The sequence below is a fragment of the Mesoplodon densirostris genome, chromosome 12 (genome assembly GCF_025265405.1).
Source record: "Mesoplodon densirostris isolate mMesDen1 chromosome 12, mMesDen1 primary haplotype, whole genome shotgun sequence".
Taxonomy (NCBI): domain Eukaryota; kingdom Metazoa; phylum Chordata; class Mammalia; order Artiodactyla; family Ziphiidae; genus Mesoplodon; species Mesoplodon densirostris.
In genome coordinates, this window is record NC_082672.1 from 54,619,143 (window position 1) to 54,632,247 (window position 13,105).

At 37.1% G+C, this 13,105-nt stretch overlaps 1 protein-coding gene across 2 annotated transcripts in view; it reads right to left on the reverse strand.

The window, feature by feature from the left end:
• The window catches only part of LIN28B (lin-28 homolog B), a 123,416-nt gene that overhangs the window by 76,643 nt on the left and 33,668 nt on the right, over positions 1 to 13,105 (reverse strand). The gene's annotated exons all lie outside the window — the stretch shown is intronic.

The following is a 13,105-nucleotide window of genomic DNA, read 5'->3' on the forward strand; positions in this document are numbered from 1 at the left end:
ATCACTTCATTTCATTCATCCAACAGGAAATGAAGACAGGTAGGTTACGTAACTTGCTCAGTCATCAGGGGAAATGCTGTCTAAATCCAAACCCATGCTGCGTGAGTCCAAAGCTAAAGAAGGTTTTTAGGCAGAAGGAGTGAACACAATGAAAACAACAGTATTTTCGGATAAGCTGCTATAATCTAAGACCAACAGTCCTTCTCATATTCCTGAGCAGCGGTTTAGTGGTTTCTATAGCTAACTACGCTATCTTAAAATGATAGTGAATAAGGGCAGGGTTCTCTTGGCAGTTTTCATCAACACCTCCTCTTTCTCTTTGTATTACTTCTCCTATTCAAAACAGTAGGTCTTTGATAAAAGTTATATCTGAGGGAACAAAGGGCCCAGAATTAAATATTGTAACAAAAGAGATGTTAAAAAATATTGTACTTAAACCTACAATTTAGAGATAAAGAAATTAAATCCCAAATTAACTTTGGAAAATGAAATGACCAAAGTCTTATAACTAGTGGCAAAGCTGGGACAAGATCACATTTACTTTCTTCGAAGTTAGTGTTCTTTTTCACTAACTACATAATGCTGTTTCCCACAAGCCTAACTTTATAGTATTTTACAGCTTAACACAGTAATCTCCATTACTGATTAACTTGAATGAAACTCCCCTCATAGTAAAGTTAGCTAACTCACAAATCTACTGTGTCATTGTAATATACCATCAAGGTACAAGAACGTCTGCCCAACTTGAAAAAACACCATGGTTTCTCATCAATAAACCTATGCTTTAAAAGCTATGGATAAGGCAAAATCAATGACTGCCTCAAAAGATATATCCTCTAGAGGAGTGCTGACCAATAGAATTTTATGCAATGACAGAAATGCTCTGTATTTGAGCTGTCCAAGATGGTAGCTGCCAACTAGCCACATGTGGGTAGTGAGCACTTGAAATACTGCTAGTGCAACCGGGGAACCAAATATTTTATATTTTTTATTAATTTAAATTTAAATAGCCACTCGGGCTAGTGACTGCCATCTTGAACAGTGTGGTTTTAGAGTTATGTCAGAGATCTGAGAGGTATTTTGCAAAGGAGGTTTGAAAATAGATCACTATACAGTTTGGGGTTTTTTTTGTTTGTTTTTGTTTGTTTTGTTTTTGTTTTTGGCTGTACCGCGAGACTTGTGGGATCTTAGTTCCTTGACCAGGGATTGAACCCTGGCCCTCAGCAGTGAGAGCACTGAGTAATAACCACTGGACTGCCAGAGAATTCTCTAGATCACTATACTGTTCAGTCCTATTAATGTAAAAGAGTTAACATAGGTAATGACCATGAGATCCATGATTTTGAATTTTTTTTATTAACTGCATGACCACCTTCATTTTCCGATCTATGTATCAGAGAGCAGGATATTATGTGTCATGGGAGAAAATCTTTATGGCTGGTGCAAGGTTGGGCAAAAAAAGTGAACAAACCCTCCTCCTCTAAAAAAATCAGAGGATCTCTTCAAGTGCCCAGCCTGCTCCAATGATCACAGAAGGGTCACAAAGCCCCAGGGGATCTTCCCAGGCATGAAACAAGTTCCACAACTCTGCTCTAATTCTTTCACTGGATAAATCACTGGATACATGTAAGGCAATGTCCCAGCTATGCCACATTACAATTTCTACATTACTACAAATTACTCCAAATAATCAGACAGAAGAGAAAAAGATGTAATTTTAAGCAAGGGCTTCATTAATTTATGACTGTGCTATGTATTTTATCCTTCCTCCCTTATCTCTATCGTTTAAATACCTGCTAGAAAAAATTAACTTCCAGCTAGTAATATGTTTTTTTTTTAATATCCAGAAAATCTTGGAGCAGGGCTTGTATATCCCTTATACTCATAGGAATATAATATTGCTTTAATTAGCTTATCATCTTTCAGTAATATTGTTTCAATTTCCATGATAGTTTCACTAGCATGTTTATCCAATACTTATATTCTCCTGTCTTCTCTATCCAACTGTTCTGAATACTTCATTGCCCTAGTTAATAATTCTTCCTTTCTCTTATACATGTCCCATTTTCCCTTAGAATCCTGACAATTTTTTTTTCTGACACTTATCAAACCTAAACAACATTTTGGAAATGAACTATCTCCTCTTGGAAAAAAGCATATTAATAGAAATGATTGGTGTCTAAATGCACTCAGACCTCTCCCAGATTTTTTACCTAGCTCTGTGAAGGCCCACAGGATCACAGATAAGAGAGTACGTGGATGGCTCAAGACAATCAGTTACTACCATAAATAAGTCAAGCATAAATCATGCTGACAGTGCGAAGTCTGGACCAGGAAATAATACCAAAAGAAATGCCATCTTCAAGTATAAAAAACTGTGATTTGTGTACGTTCCGAGGGCAAATGATTTATATATGTTCCAGAGGCAAAGCATGTAAAAACTGTACATTTCCATATAAGTGTGGTGCTCAGCTTACATTAAAGCAAACATAGTTACTCAGGGCCAAAGCTACCAAAGATAGGCTTCTAAAGTGTTTTCATAAGAATGAGTATCTGTGGGTTTCCCTGGTGGTGCAGTGGTTAAGAATCCGCCTGCCAATGCAGGGGACACAGCTTTGAGCTCTGGTCTGGGAAGATCCCACATGTCACGGAGCAACTAAGCCCGTGCGCCACAGCTACTGAGCCTGCACTCTAGAGCACACGAGCCACAACTACTGAGCCTGCATACAACTACCGAAGCCCACGCACCTAGAGCCCATGCTCCGCCGCAAGAGAAGCCACCACAAAGAGAAAGCCCACACACCACAACGAAGAGTAGCCCCCACTCGCTGCAACTAGAGATAGCCCGCATGCAGCAATGAAGTTCCAACGTGGCCAAAAATAAATAAATAAATTTATTTTTTTTAAAAAAAGGGCATTGCATCGACTTAGAAGATCCTCTTGTTTCCTTTCTGCATAAGATGGTGGCAATAAGTGAAGCAAGAGCAGCAGCAGGTCAAAGGCTTCTAACAGGATGAGATAAAAAACTGAAAATCTATGGGCCTCCCTGGTGGCGCAAGTGGTTGAGAGTCCGCCTGCCGATGCAGGGGATGCGGGTTCGTGCCCCGGTCTGGGAGGATCCCATATGCCGCGGAGCGGCTGGGCCCGTGAGCCATGGCCGCTGGGCCTGCGCGTCCGGAGCCTGCGCGTCCGGAGCCTGTGCTCCGCAACGGGGGAGGCCACAACAGTGAGAGGCCCGCATAACGCAAAAAAAAAAAAAAAAAAAAAAAAAAAAAAAACTGAAAATCTAAATGAAATGTAAAATATATACAAACATGTCAACATATTTATATGTTTCACATCTACCATCTGCGAACTATTCCTGAAATTTAAGGCAATTAGTAATATGAACTGGGATTCAAGGAATTGGAATTCTTTGAAAACAAGAGGAGATATATCCAGGTAGTCTGAATGTGACCTTGGTCATATTACTTAAGCTCTCTGTATATAATAACAGTACCTAAATTGGGTTGTTATAAGAATTAGATGAGTTAATATACATCAACCACTTAGAACAGTACCTGGCATGTAGTAAATTCTATGGTTAATTGTTATTGTTTCTAGGATAAAGAAGCATTTTCTATTTTTTTTAATTTAATAAATATTTTTAATCCAAGTTCTGCTTATTTTCTTTACATATTCTTTAAACTTAAGCCATTTTACCCATTAAAAATAGTAGTACAAGAGAAACTCAGTTACAACATACCTTCTATTATATAAATAAAGGTCTTGTGAATAGTTAGCCAATAAGGCCAAAACTAGTTCTGACCACATATGCATTAAAAGGGAACTTTGTATGTACATTTGATAACATTTTTAAAGTATTTGTAAGTTATCACTATTGCCTTTTTTTTCTTATCACAATTAGTACCTGTTAATTTTATAGTTATAAAACATTTAATTAAATATAAAATTAATTTTATAAAATTATAAAACATAAAACCTACAGATAAGAAAAAGAGTAAAAATCACATGAAATTCCATCATACCACTGTTACCATTTTTTTCAATCACTTTAGTACCATTATTACCATTAAACTTCCATTTTTTCATATGCATAGGCAGATGGAGATCTGACTTTTTTCAAACATTGAGATCGTAGTATAACCCAATGTCTTATACTCTACTATCTTTCATTTAGCACAGTAACATGAGCAACTTTCCACTGCACTGAACCTCTTAAAGCTGCAAGTATACTTTCCTACCCTTTCTCCAGGCAGACTCTTATTTGAAACTTCTGTATAAAAAACAAAGAGACTACCATATGATCCAGCGATTCCACTTTTGGGTATGTCTAAAGAAAACAAAAACACTAATTCATAAAGATATATGCACTCCTATATACACTGCAGCATTATTTGTAATAGCCAAGATTTGGAAGCAACCTAAGTGTCCTTCATCAGATGAATAAAGAAAATGTGGTACACACACACACACACACACACACACACACACACACACACACTGGAATATTACTCAACCCTAATAAAGTGTGATATCTTTCCATCTGTGACAACATAGATGGACCCAGAGAGTATTATGCTAAGTGAAGTAAGTCAGGCACTTGAAAGACAGATACAGTACCATCTCACTTACATGTGGAATCTAAAAAACAAAACAAACAAAGATAACAAAACAGAAACAGACTCACAGATACAGAGAACAAACTGATGGTTGCCAGAGAGGAGAGAGGAGAGGTGATGAGTGAAATAGGTGAGGGAGATTAAGAGGTATATACTTCCAGTTATAAAGTAAACAAGCCATGGGGATATAATGTACAGCAAAGGGGATATAGTGAGCAATATTGTAGTAACTCTGGGGAGATGGTTACTAGACTTGTGGTGATCATTTTGTAGTGTATAAAAATATCGAATCACTATGTTGTACATCTGAAACAAATATAATATTGTAAGTCAATTACACTTTAATAAAAACAAAACCAAAAACAAATAGAGACAAAGCTGCTGTGGCTGAAGCAGAATTAAGTTGTGTTCAGCCTCCCCCATTCCCAGGGTCCTCAAACTTCCTCCAAAGAAATCAAGGGCACTTCTGAATACAGGTTAACAATCTAAGTTTGAAAACATCATTTTAAAAAACTGGCTACACAATATTACATTTTGTAGATGTTCGTAATTTAACTAATTACCTAATGATGAAAATTTAGTTGCTTCCCTTTATAAAAAGTGCTATGAGGGACTTCCCTGAAGGTCCAGTAGTTAAGACTCCGCGCTTCCAGTGCAGGGGGCGCGGGTTGGATCACTGGTCGGGGAACTAAGATCCTGCATGCCACACAGACAAAAAAGAAAAAAAAAGTGCTATGATAAAAACGTTTGTGTACATCCATCCTTACTTACAGGCTTTTGACATGTATTGTCAAATTATACTCTAGAAATTTGTATCAGTATATATCTGCCAGAGGTATATGAGACTGACCATTTCTCTGCAACTTTACTAACATCAGGTATGATCATTAAAATAAATAACTTTGCCAAACTTTAATCCATTAAATGCTGTCTTAAACTTACATTTCTTTCATTTCTATTTATACTTCTACGAATTTCTATGTTCCTGTCCTTTGCCCATTTTCTATGAGGATGCTTGTATTTTCTTACTGTCACAAGACTTCTTTATACTGCAAGGATAGCAACTTTTTGCCTCTGCACTGCAAATAATTTTCTTATTTTGCAATCTGCGTTTTAATTTCCTAACAATTTTCTACAAGCTTTTAAAACCTAATTAAAAATTTAAATAGAGTTAACATGAAAAAGATCCATGGTCAAGCACAATATAAAAAAAACCTGGTTTACCTTATCCTTCAGATATATACATATTAATTTATACATAATTTACTCACTTTACTTGAATGTATGACTCCAATGTGTAACTAAACTGTAGTTTATGAAATTAAACTATATTGGGAATAAAAGATTTCACTCATTAAACAGCCGTCATTACTTTTATAAACAATAGGTCATCTAAATATAAAATTGACTTTAAGTGTCAATGTCAGTGAATGATTAGTGATATTGGATCCTAAGAGGAAATGAAAGAGCAAGAAGAAATTAAATTTTTATACATGCAGCTGTAACATGACACAGCTGGCACATCTGGAGAGAAAAAAAGCAGCTAAATATCAATGGCAAAGGTCCAAAAAGTTTTAAGTCACAAATAACTACTTGGTTATTATTGACTATATTTTAACAATAAATTAAAACTATTATACTAAGAGTAAGATTAGATGAAGTAAATCATCTAATCCTAAACTATTTTAGGGTATATACTTTGTTAAGTATGATCCCTGCTAAAGTTTAACATTGAAAAATCTAAATAAAATGATAAATAATTTTACATCCTTCTTTTTTGAACTTTATGTTTTATGAATGAAATAAATGTAGTCTCAGGACTTGAATTATACAATAAATTGTACTGCAATGAACTTCAACCATTTATAAATTTTTTCCTTATGAATTTTTACAACAGGAAATACTTCTTAAGATTATGAGCCAGGAATTAGGCATGTTAACTTTAATATTCTGTTATAATATGGTTTTATTTGTATTACATTTTTGTATCTAAACCTATTCTATATATGATTAGAACAAATTGGTGGATAACGAAAGTACTTACGTTTTACAGTATAAAAACATTTAAAACAAGCTGAACAATCAGGTTCCAATAATGGAACCTTTCTCTCCTCAGTTTATTACTGTGTATAGATAAGGCAGTTTTTTCGAAGGCATCTAAAGAAGACAACCTTATCAAAAAGGCACCAGGGAATAAATTAAGGATGAAATGCTAGTGCTCCTTCCGATGAATACCAGCAACGCTAATGGGGACGCTAGGCATCGAAACCCGGAAGTGTGAGCCTTCACTAATGCTCTTAGACTAATTTTTATGGGATGTGAATCCAGCCACACGCAGATTACAAATTCTGAGTTCGGTATAAGTATGAACTTCCTACCACTAGCAAACTCTACCACCGTCATTATTTTGTACCACTGTCACCAAATGTCAAATCTTTCAGCCTAAAAACACATTATTATTTTAATAATCAGGCATAACTTGCAACTTTCAGGATATCTTACAGAAACAGCATTGGTGGGTATTACATACTTTTGTTGATACTCTATTATCCAACAAAGAAACTATGTATATAGGTGTAGTTCAATTTTGTCACTGTCAAGGGTTCAGAGTTTTTTATTCTTCTGTTCCTTTACTCTATTTATCAGTAACAGAGGCTCGTTAATTCCTCCTCCAAAATGTTTACCATTTCCTTTATATCACTGCTTTTACTGTCTTTCCCTTTCTGAGAAAACTGATAGCCTCACATACAACTATTGGAATGATCTTCTTCAAACAAGGTAAAGACACAGAATAAAGTGTACAATGGTACACTGAGCAAAAACGTTTTAAAGCTCAGAATATAAAATTATAACTATAACAACGTAAGGAAGTATATGGACAAGTATTTTTAAGAAAAATCGTTATTTTAAGTTATAGGCAAGGTGAAATGTTCATTAAAATCATTTTTAGGTAGTTAATAATTTTAAAAACAGTTGTATCATTCACAAACATTCATTTCATCATACCGTAATCTGGTTTAGGAATCTACCTGAACTATATTCTAAGTTGATCATTTAAAACCATTCACCAATGGTCTTTCCTTACCGTTCCACTCTTCCTAACTGCCCTTACTTACTATCCTCATTGTACTCCAACTATAAACTTAACTAGAGTAATTCCTAACGACACCCAACATTTATCTTTGCCACCACGCCCTTGCTAAATTCTCCTCTTCCCTTATCACTGTTATAGACTGAGAAAGAAAAAAGCAGCCCCTGACAGCTGGGGGCTGGCCTGTCACTCTTGAGTCAGGCGCTGTGATGCTGGCTTGGCACTCACAGCTACACCAGGGTGTGCATAGCAAAACATTTTATTCTCAACACAAACGATTTCAGACAAGGCCACTCTGTGATTCTACCTGAACAGAAACAAAAACAAGAAACAAAAATATTGTCCAAACCCAAAAATGGTCAAACACTTCCCTTTTCTGGATAATCTGTCTGCCTCCTTACCAATTCCAGTCATAGCCCTGCTGTGTTCTTCCTGCCTTCTAGAGAAGTATTATTAAGATACCCAACCACAGAATGATTGCTTTCTTCTCACAGCATCCATTCCAGAGCAAACCCCAGTTTCCTTGACCCTTTCCCCAAATCACCTAACATAAACCCAAATCCTATAAGTCTTTTCTAACACCCCCCTTAACTGAGATGCTCCAAGGTTCCACATGATGTGCCGTGTCCCTTGCTGCCTCAAGTTCATATATACAATTTTTTGTTGTTGTTGTTCAAATGTGTTCCTGATGGCATTTACATATATATAATTATATAATGCTTCTTTGAATCTTTTTTTTTTTTTTTTTTTTTTTTTTTTTTTTTTTTTTTTGCGGTACGCGGGCCTCTCACTGTTGTGGCCTCCCCCGTTGCGGGGCACAGGCTCCGGACGCGCAGGCTCAGCGGCCATGGCTCACGGGCCCAGCCGCTCCGCGGCATATGGGATCCTCCCAGACCGGGGCACGAACCCGTATCCCCTGCATCGGCAGGCGGACTCTCAACCACTTGCGCCACCAGGGAGGCCCTGCTTCTTTGAATCTTGTTCAAATCACCTATTAACTAAAAGTGCCTATTATCTGAAACCAAACTATTTTTAGTTTCAGTATATACTTTTACAGTTCATATTACATATACATTAAGTAAATGTGCTTCCACCACAAGCAAATATACATTTGTTCCTTAATTCCATAAAAAACAGATAAGCTCCTTGTGGATCCAAACATTTATATCTTTATTTCACTACAAAGAAGGAACACACAGATATGTCATTAATCCCTTTTATTTATTGGTACATCCCTCAATTCTGTTCCTGGATCCTTTTCTTGCCAGTCACATTTTCTTCTTGTGTGATGCTATCCACCTCATGTTCACTACCACCTAAATCTGATGACTTCTAAAGTGATAACTACAATCCAGCCTTCTAAGATCCACATGGATCTATCCAACTGGATGGTTACAAGGCTCTTACACTCACATATCTAAAACAAAACTCAGTATCTGGGCCCCAAAAACCTGTGTCTGTCCCATTCACTCACCCAAGTGAGAAATCTAGACTTTCCTCTACAACTAACAGTTTACCAAATCTTGAGTATTTTTAATGTTTTTCATAACATCTCTCATCTTCCTGTTTATACCCAGTATTACTACTTACCACCCTCCCCCTTAAACTATAGTTCTCTTACCTCCCTCACATCCATCTTCAATATAATATGGTACAAAACCATCCAGGCTGAAAACCTGCTCAAATTAGTTCCTTGCTTAAAATCCTTCAATGGCTCCCCAGTGTCATTAAGTTGAAGGCCAAACCTCCCACCTCTTCAACTGACTCTCTTGTACTGTCCCCTCAACCTTCAGCCATATTCAACTATATGAAATGCCCTAAAAATGCTAGGCTTTGGGTATAATGCTCCCACTCTGAGAATCACTTCCCTAGATGTCTGACTGACAAATGCTCTCCTCTTACAAGACTCAGCTTAACAATCACCACAGATAAAATATTTTTAACACCCTGACAAAAATCAAGAATATATTCCCCTTTTGAATTCCAATGTAATTCCTGACAGCATCTACATCACTTTAATGCACTTCTGTATATATAGCTTTTTCTCCTATTCTGAACTGCAAGCTCCTTGAAGACAAAGCCATGACCTGACTTAATTCAGCTTTGTATCCTGAGCATTTAACACCATGCCTGACACAAAACAGAACTTCATAAATAAGTTAAATAATTGATTTGCTAATTCACAGCAAAAGAAATAATTTTTCCATGAATCTTAAGAGTAAGGCTGGGCTTCCCTGGTGGCGCAGTGGTTGAGAGTCCGCCTGCCGATTCAGGGGACACGGGTTCTTGCCCCGGTCTGGGAGGATCCCACATGCCGCGGAGCGGCTGGGCCCATGAGCCATGGCCGCTGAGCCTGTGCGTCCGGAGCCTGTGCTCCGCAACGGGAGAGGCCACAACAGTGAGAGGCCTGCGTACTGCAAAACAAAACAAAACGAAAACAAAAACAAAAACAAAAAGAGTAAGGCTATCACCACAAAGAATGTTCCTGGTGCTACACTGTTTCACATAGTTCTGTATCCTGATTGTGATGGTGGTTACACGAAGCCACACGTGATAAGATTTCATAGAGCTTTACACACATTGTACCAATGCCAATATTTTGATATTGTTTTAATGTTTTGATATTGTACTATAGTTATGTAAGATGTAACCACTTGGGGAGACTGGGTGAAGAGTACACAGGACCTCTCTATACTATTAAAAATTTTTAATTCATAGGAAAAAAAAAAGTAAGGCTAAAAGTTAAAGGATGTTCTATCAAGCACTGGTGTACCTTAATGACATCTTTAGAGATAAATAACTTCTTTGCAAAATGCTAAAAGAAAAAGAAACTTTACAAGATGATCAGTTTAGGACTTTCCGAATTGCTGCTTATACTGATGCTCATAAGAAATAAACAAGATTTAAGATCCTACCTTTTAAATCCTGAAATGAACAAATTAAACACTGGCTACTTATTCAACAATAAAAGTAATCTTAATAATGCTAATCAATATAAACACACAGGGACTTCCCTGGTGGTCCAGTGGTAAAGAATCTACCTTGCAATGCAGGGGACATGGGTTTGATCCCTGGAGTCAGGGAACTAAGATCCCACATGCTGCGGAGCAACTAAGTCCGCGTGCCACAATTATTGAGCTCACACACCTCAACTAGAGAACCCATGTGCCGCAAACTACAGAGCCCACGCACTCTGGAACCCGCACGCCACAACTACAGAGCCCACGTGCCCTGAAGCCTGCACACCACAACTAGAGAGAGCCCGCACGCCACAACTAGAGAGAAGTCCACGTCACAACAAAAGATCCACATGCCTCAACAAAGATCCAGCGTGCTGCAACTGAGATCCGACGCAGCCAACAACAAAATAAATATTAAATAATAAATAAATCTTTAAAAAAATTAAAAAATAAACACATAAAATCAGGGACATAAATGTGAAAGAAAATACTTTCAAGGTTTAAAAACAAAATGAAGGAAAACAACTTTATAATCTCAGAGTAGAAATTGATATAACCACAATTTAGCATTTGAAAACAAGTTAGCTTTTCTTAATCAAGTTGAAAATACACATACCTTATGACTCAAATCTTTTTTTCTAGATATAGTCTAGAAAAATTCTTGCATATGTGTACCTGAAGACTTGTAAGAGAATGTTCAGTATGGTATTGTTTATAATGGCAAAAAATTTAAAAATCAATTGATTAATAATAATGATAATAGAATATGGTATATTCATATAAGAGAATACTATACAATATAATTATGGATATATGAATATCCTTATATGAATATGGATGAACTACAGCTATATATAATAAGTCTTCAAATATTAAGCATAAAAATCAATTCTAAAAGTTTTTTAAAAGCCATTAATAAATGCCTTAATCAATTTCTAATTTTCTTCCAATCCCAAAGAAATATAAATGGGAAAACTATGGTATGACTACCTTTATTAGACAGGTAAAATTTTTTTCAATTGGAAGTTAACCTGACAACTAGAAAACAATTATTTTCAATAAAATAAAAATGAAGAATCTAAGTCAGCACTGTCCAACAGAACTTTCTGTGATGATGGAAAGGTCCTATATTTGTACTGTGCAACACAATAACTACTAGTCATATGCAGCTACTGAGCACTTGAAATGTGGCTATTGCAACAGAGAAACTAAATTTCAAATTTTAATTGAAGTTAAATTTAAAGAGCTGTATTTTATAAGTGATTATCATATTGAACAGCATAGCCCTAAATATTTCCTTCATAGAAACATAACTTAGAAGAATAATTATGCAATGCAAAATCTAAAATACCTAGTTTGGGACTTCCCTGGTGGCGCAGTGGTTAAGAATCCTCCTGCCAATGCAGGGAACACAGGTTTGAGCCCTGGTCCAGAAAGATCCCACATGCCATGGAACAATTAAGCCCGTGCACCACAACTACTGAGCCTGCGCTCTACAGCCCGCGAGCCACAACTACTGAGCCCTTGTGCCACAACTACTGAAGCCTGCGCGCCTACAGCCATGCTCTGCAACAAGAGAAGCCACCACAATGAGAAGCTTGCATGCCGCAACTAGAGAGAGCCCGAGTGCAGCAATGAAGACCCAATGCAGCCAAAAATAAATAAAATTAATTAATTAATTAATTAATTAAACAAATAAAATAAAATACCTAGTTTTAGCGACTTCCCTGGTGGTCCAGTGGGTAAGACTCCATGCTCCCAAGGCAGGGGGCCCAGGTTCAATCCCTGGTTGGGGAACTAGATCCCACATGCCACAACTAAGAAGTCCACATGCCACAACGAAGATCCCAAAGATCCTACATGCCACAACTAAGACCCGGCACAGCCAAAATAAATAAATATTTAAAGAAATAATAATAAAAAAATAAAATACCTAATTTCGGCATCTTAAGTTGATTTTCTTTAATAGTAAGTCTATATGTATATATATATATATATATATATTTTTTTTTTTTTGCGGTACACGGGCCTCTCACTATTGCGGAGCACGGGCTCCGGACGCGCAGGCTCAGCTGTCATGGCTCACGGGCCCAGCCGCTCCGCGGCATGTGGGATCTTCCCAGACCGGGGCACGAACCCATGTCCCCTGCATTGGCAGGCGGACTCTCAACCACTGTGCCACCAGGGAAGCCCAGCAGGCGGATTCTTAACCACTGCGCCACCAGGGAAGCCTGTAAGTCTGTATTAATTTATAACGTTCTTTGCTTTACAACTCTCACCACTAAATCAAACCTCAGGTGTTGGATGGAAAGATGCTTTCGTTATAAAAAAGACATTTTACGTATTTCTCTAGGTCCTTTCACATCTAAAATCTCCACTGAAACGATATAACCACTGAAAGCATACAATTAAATTAAATTTCCATTCTCGTG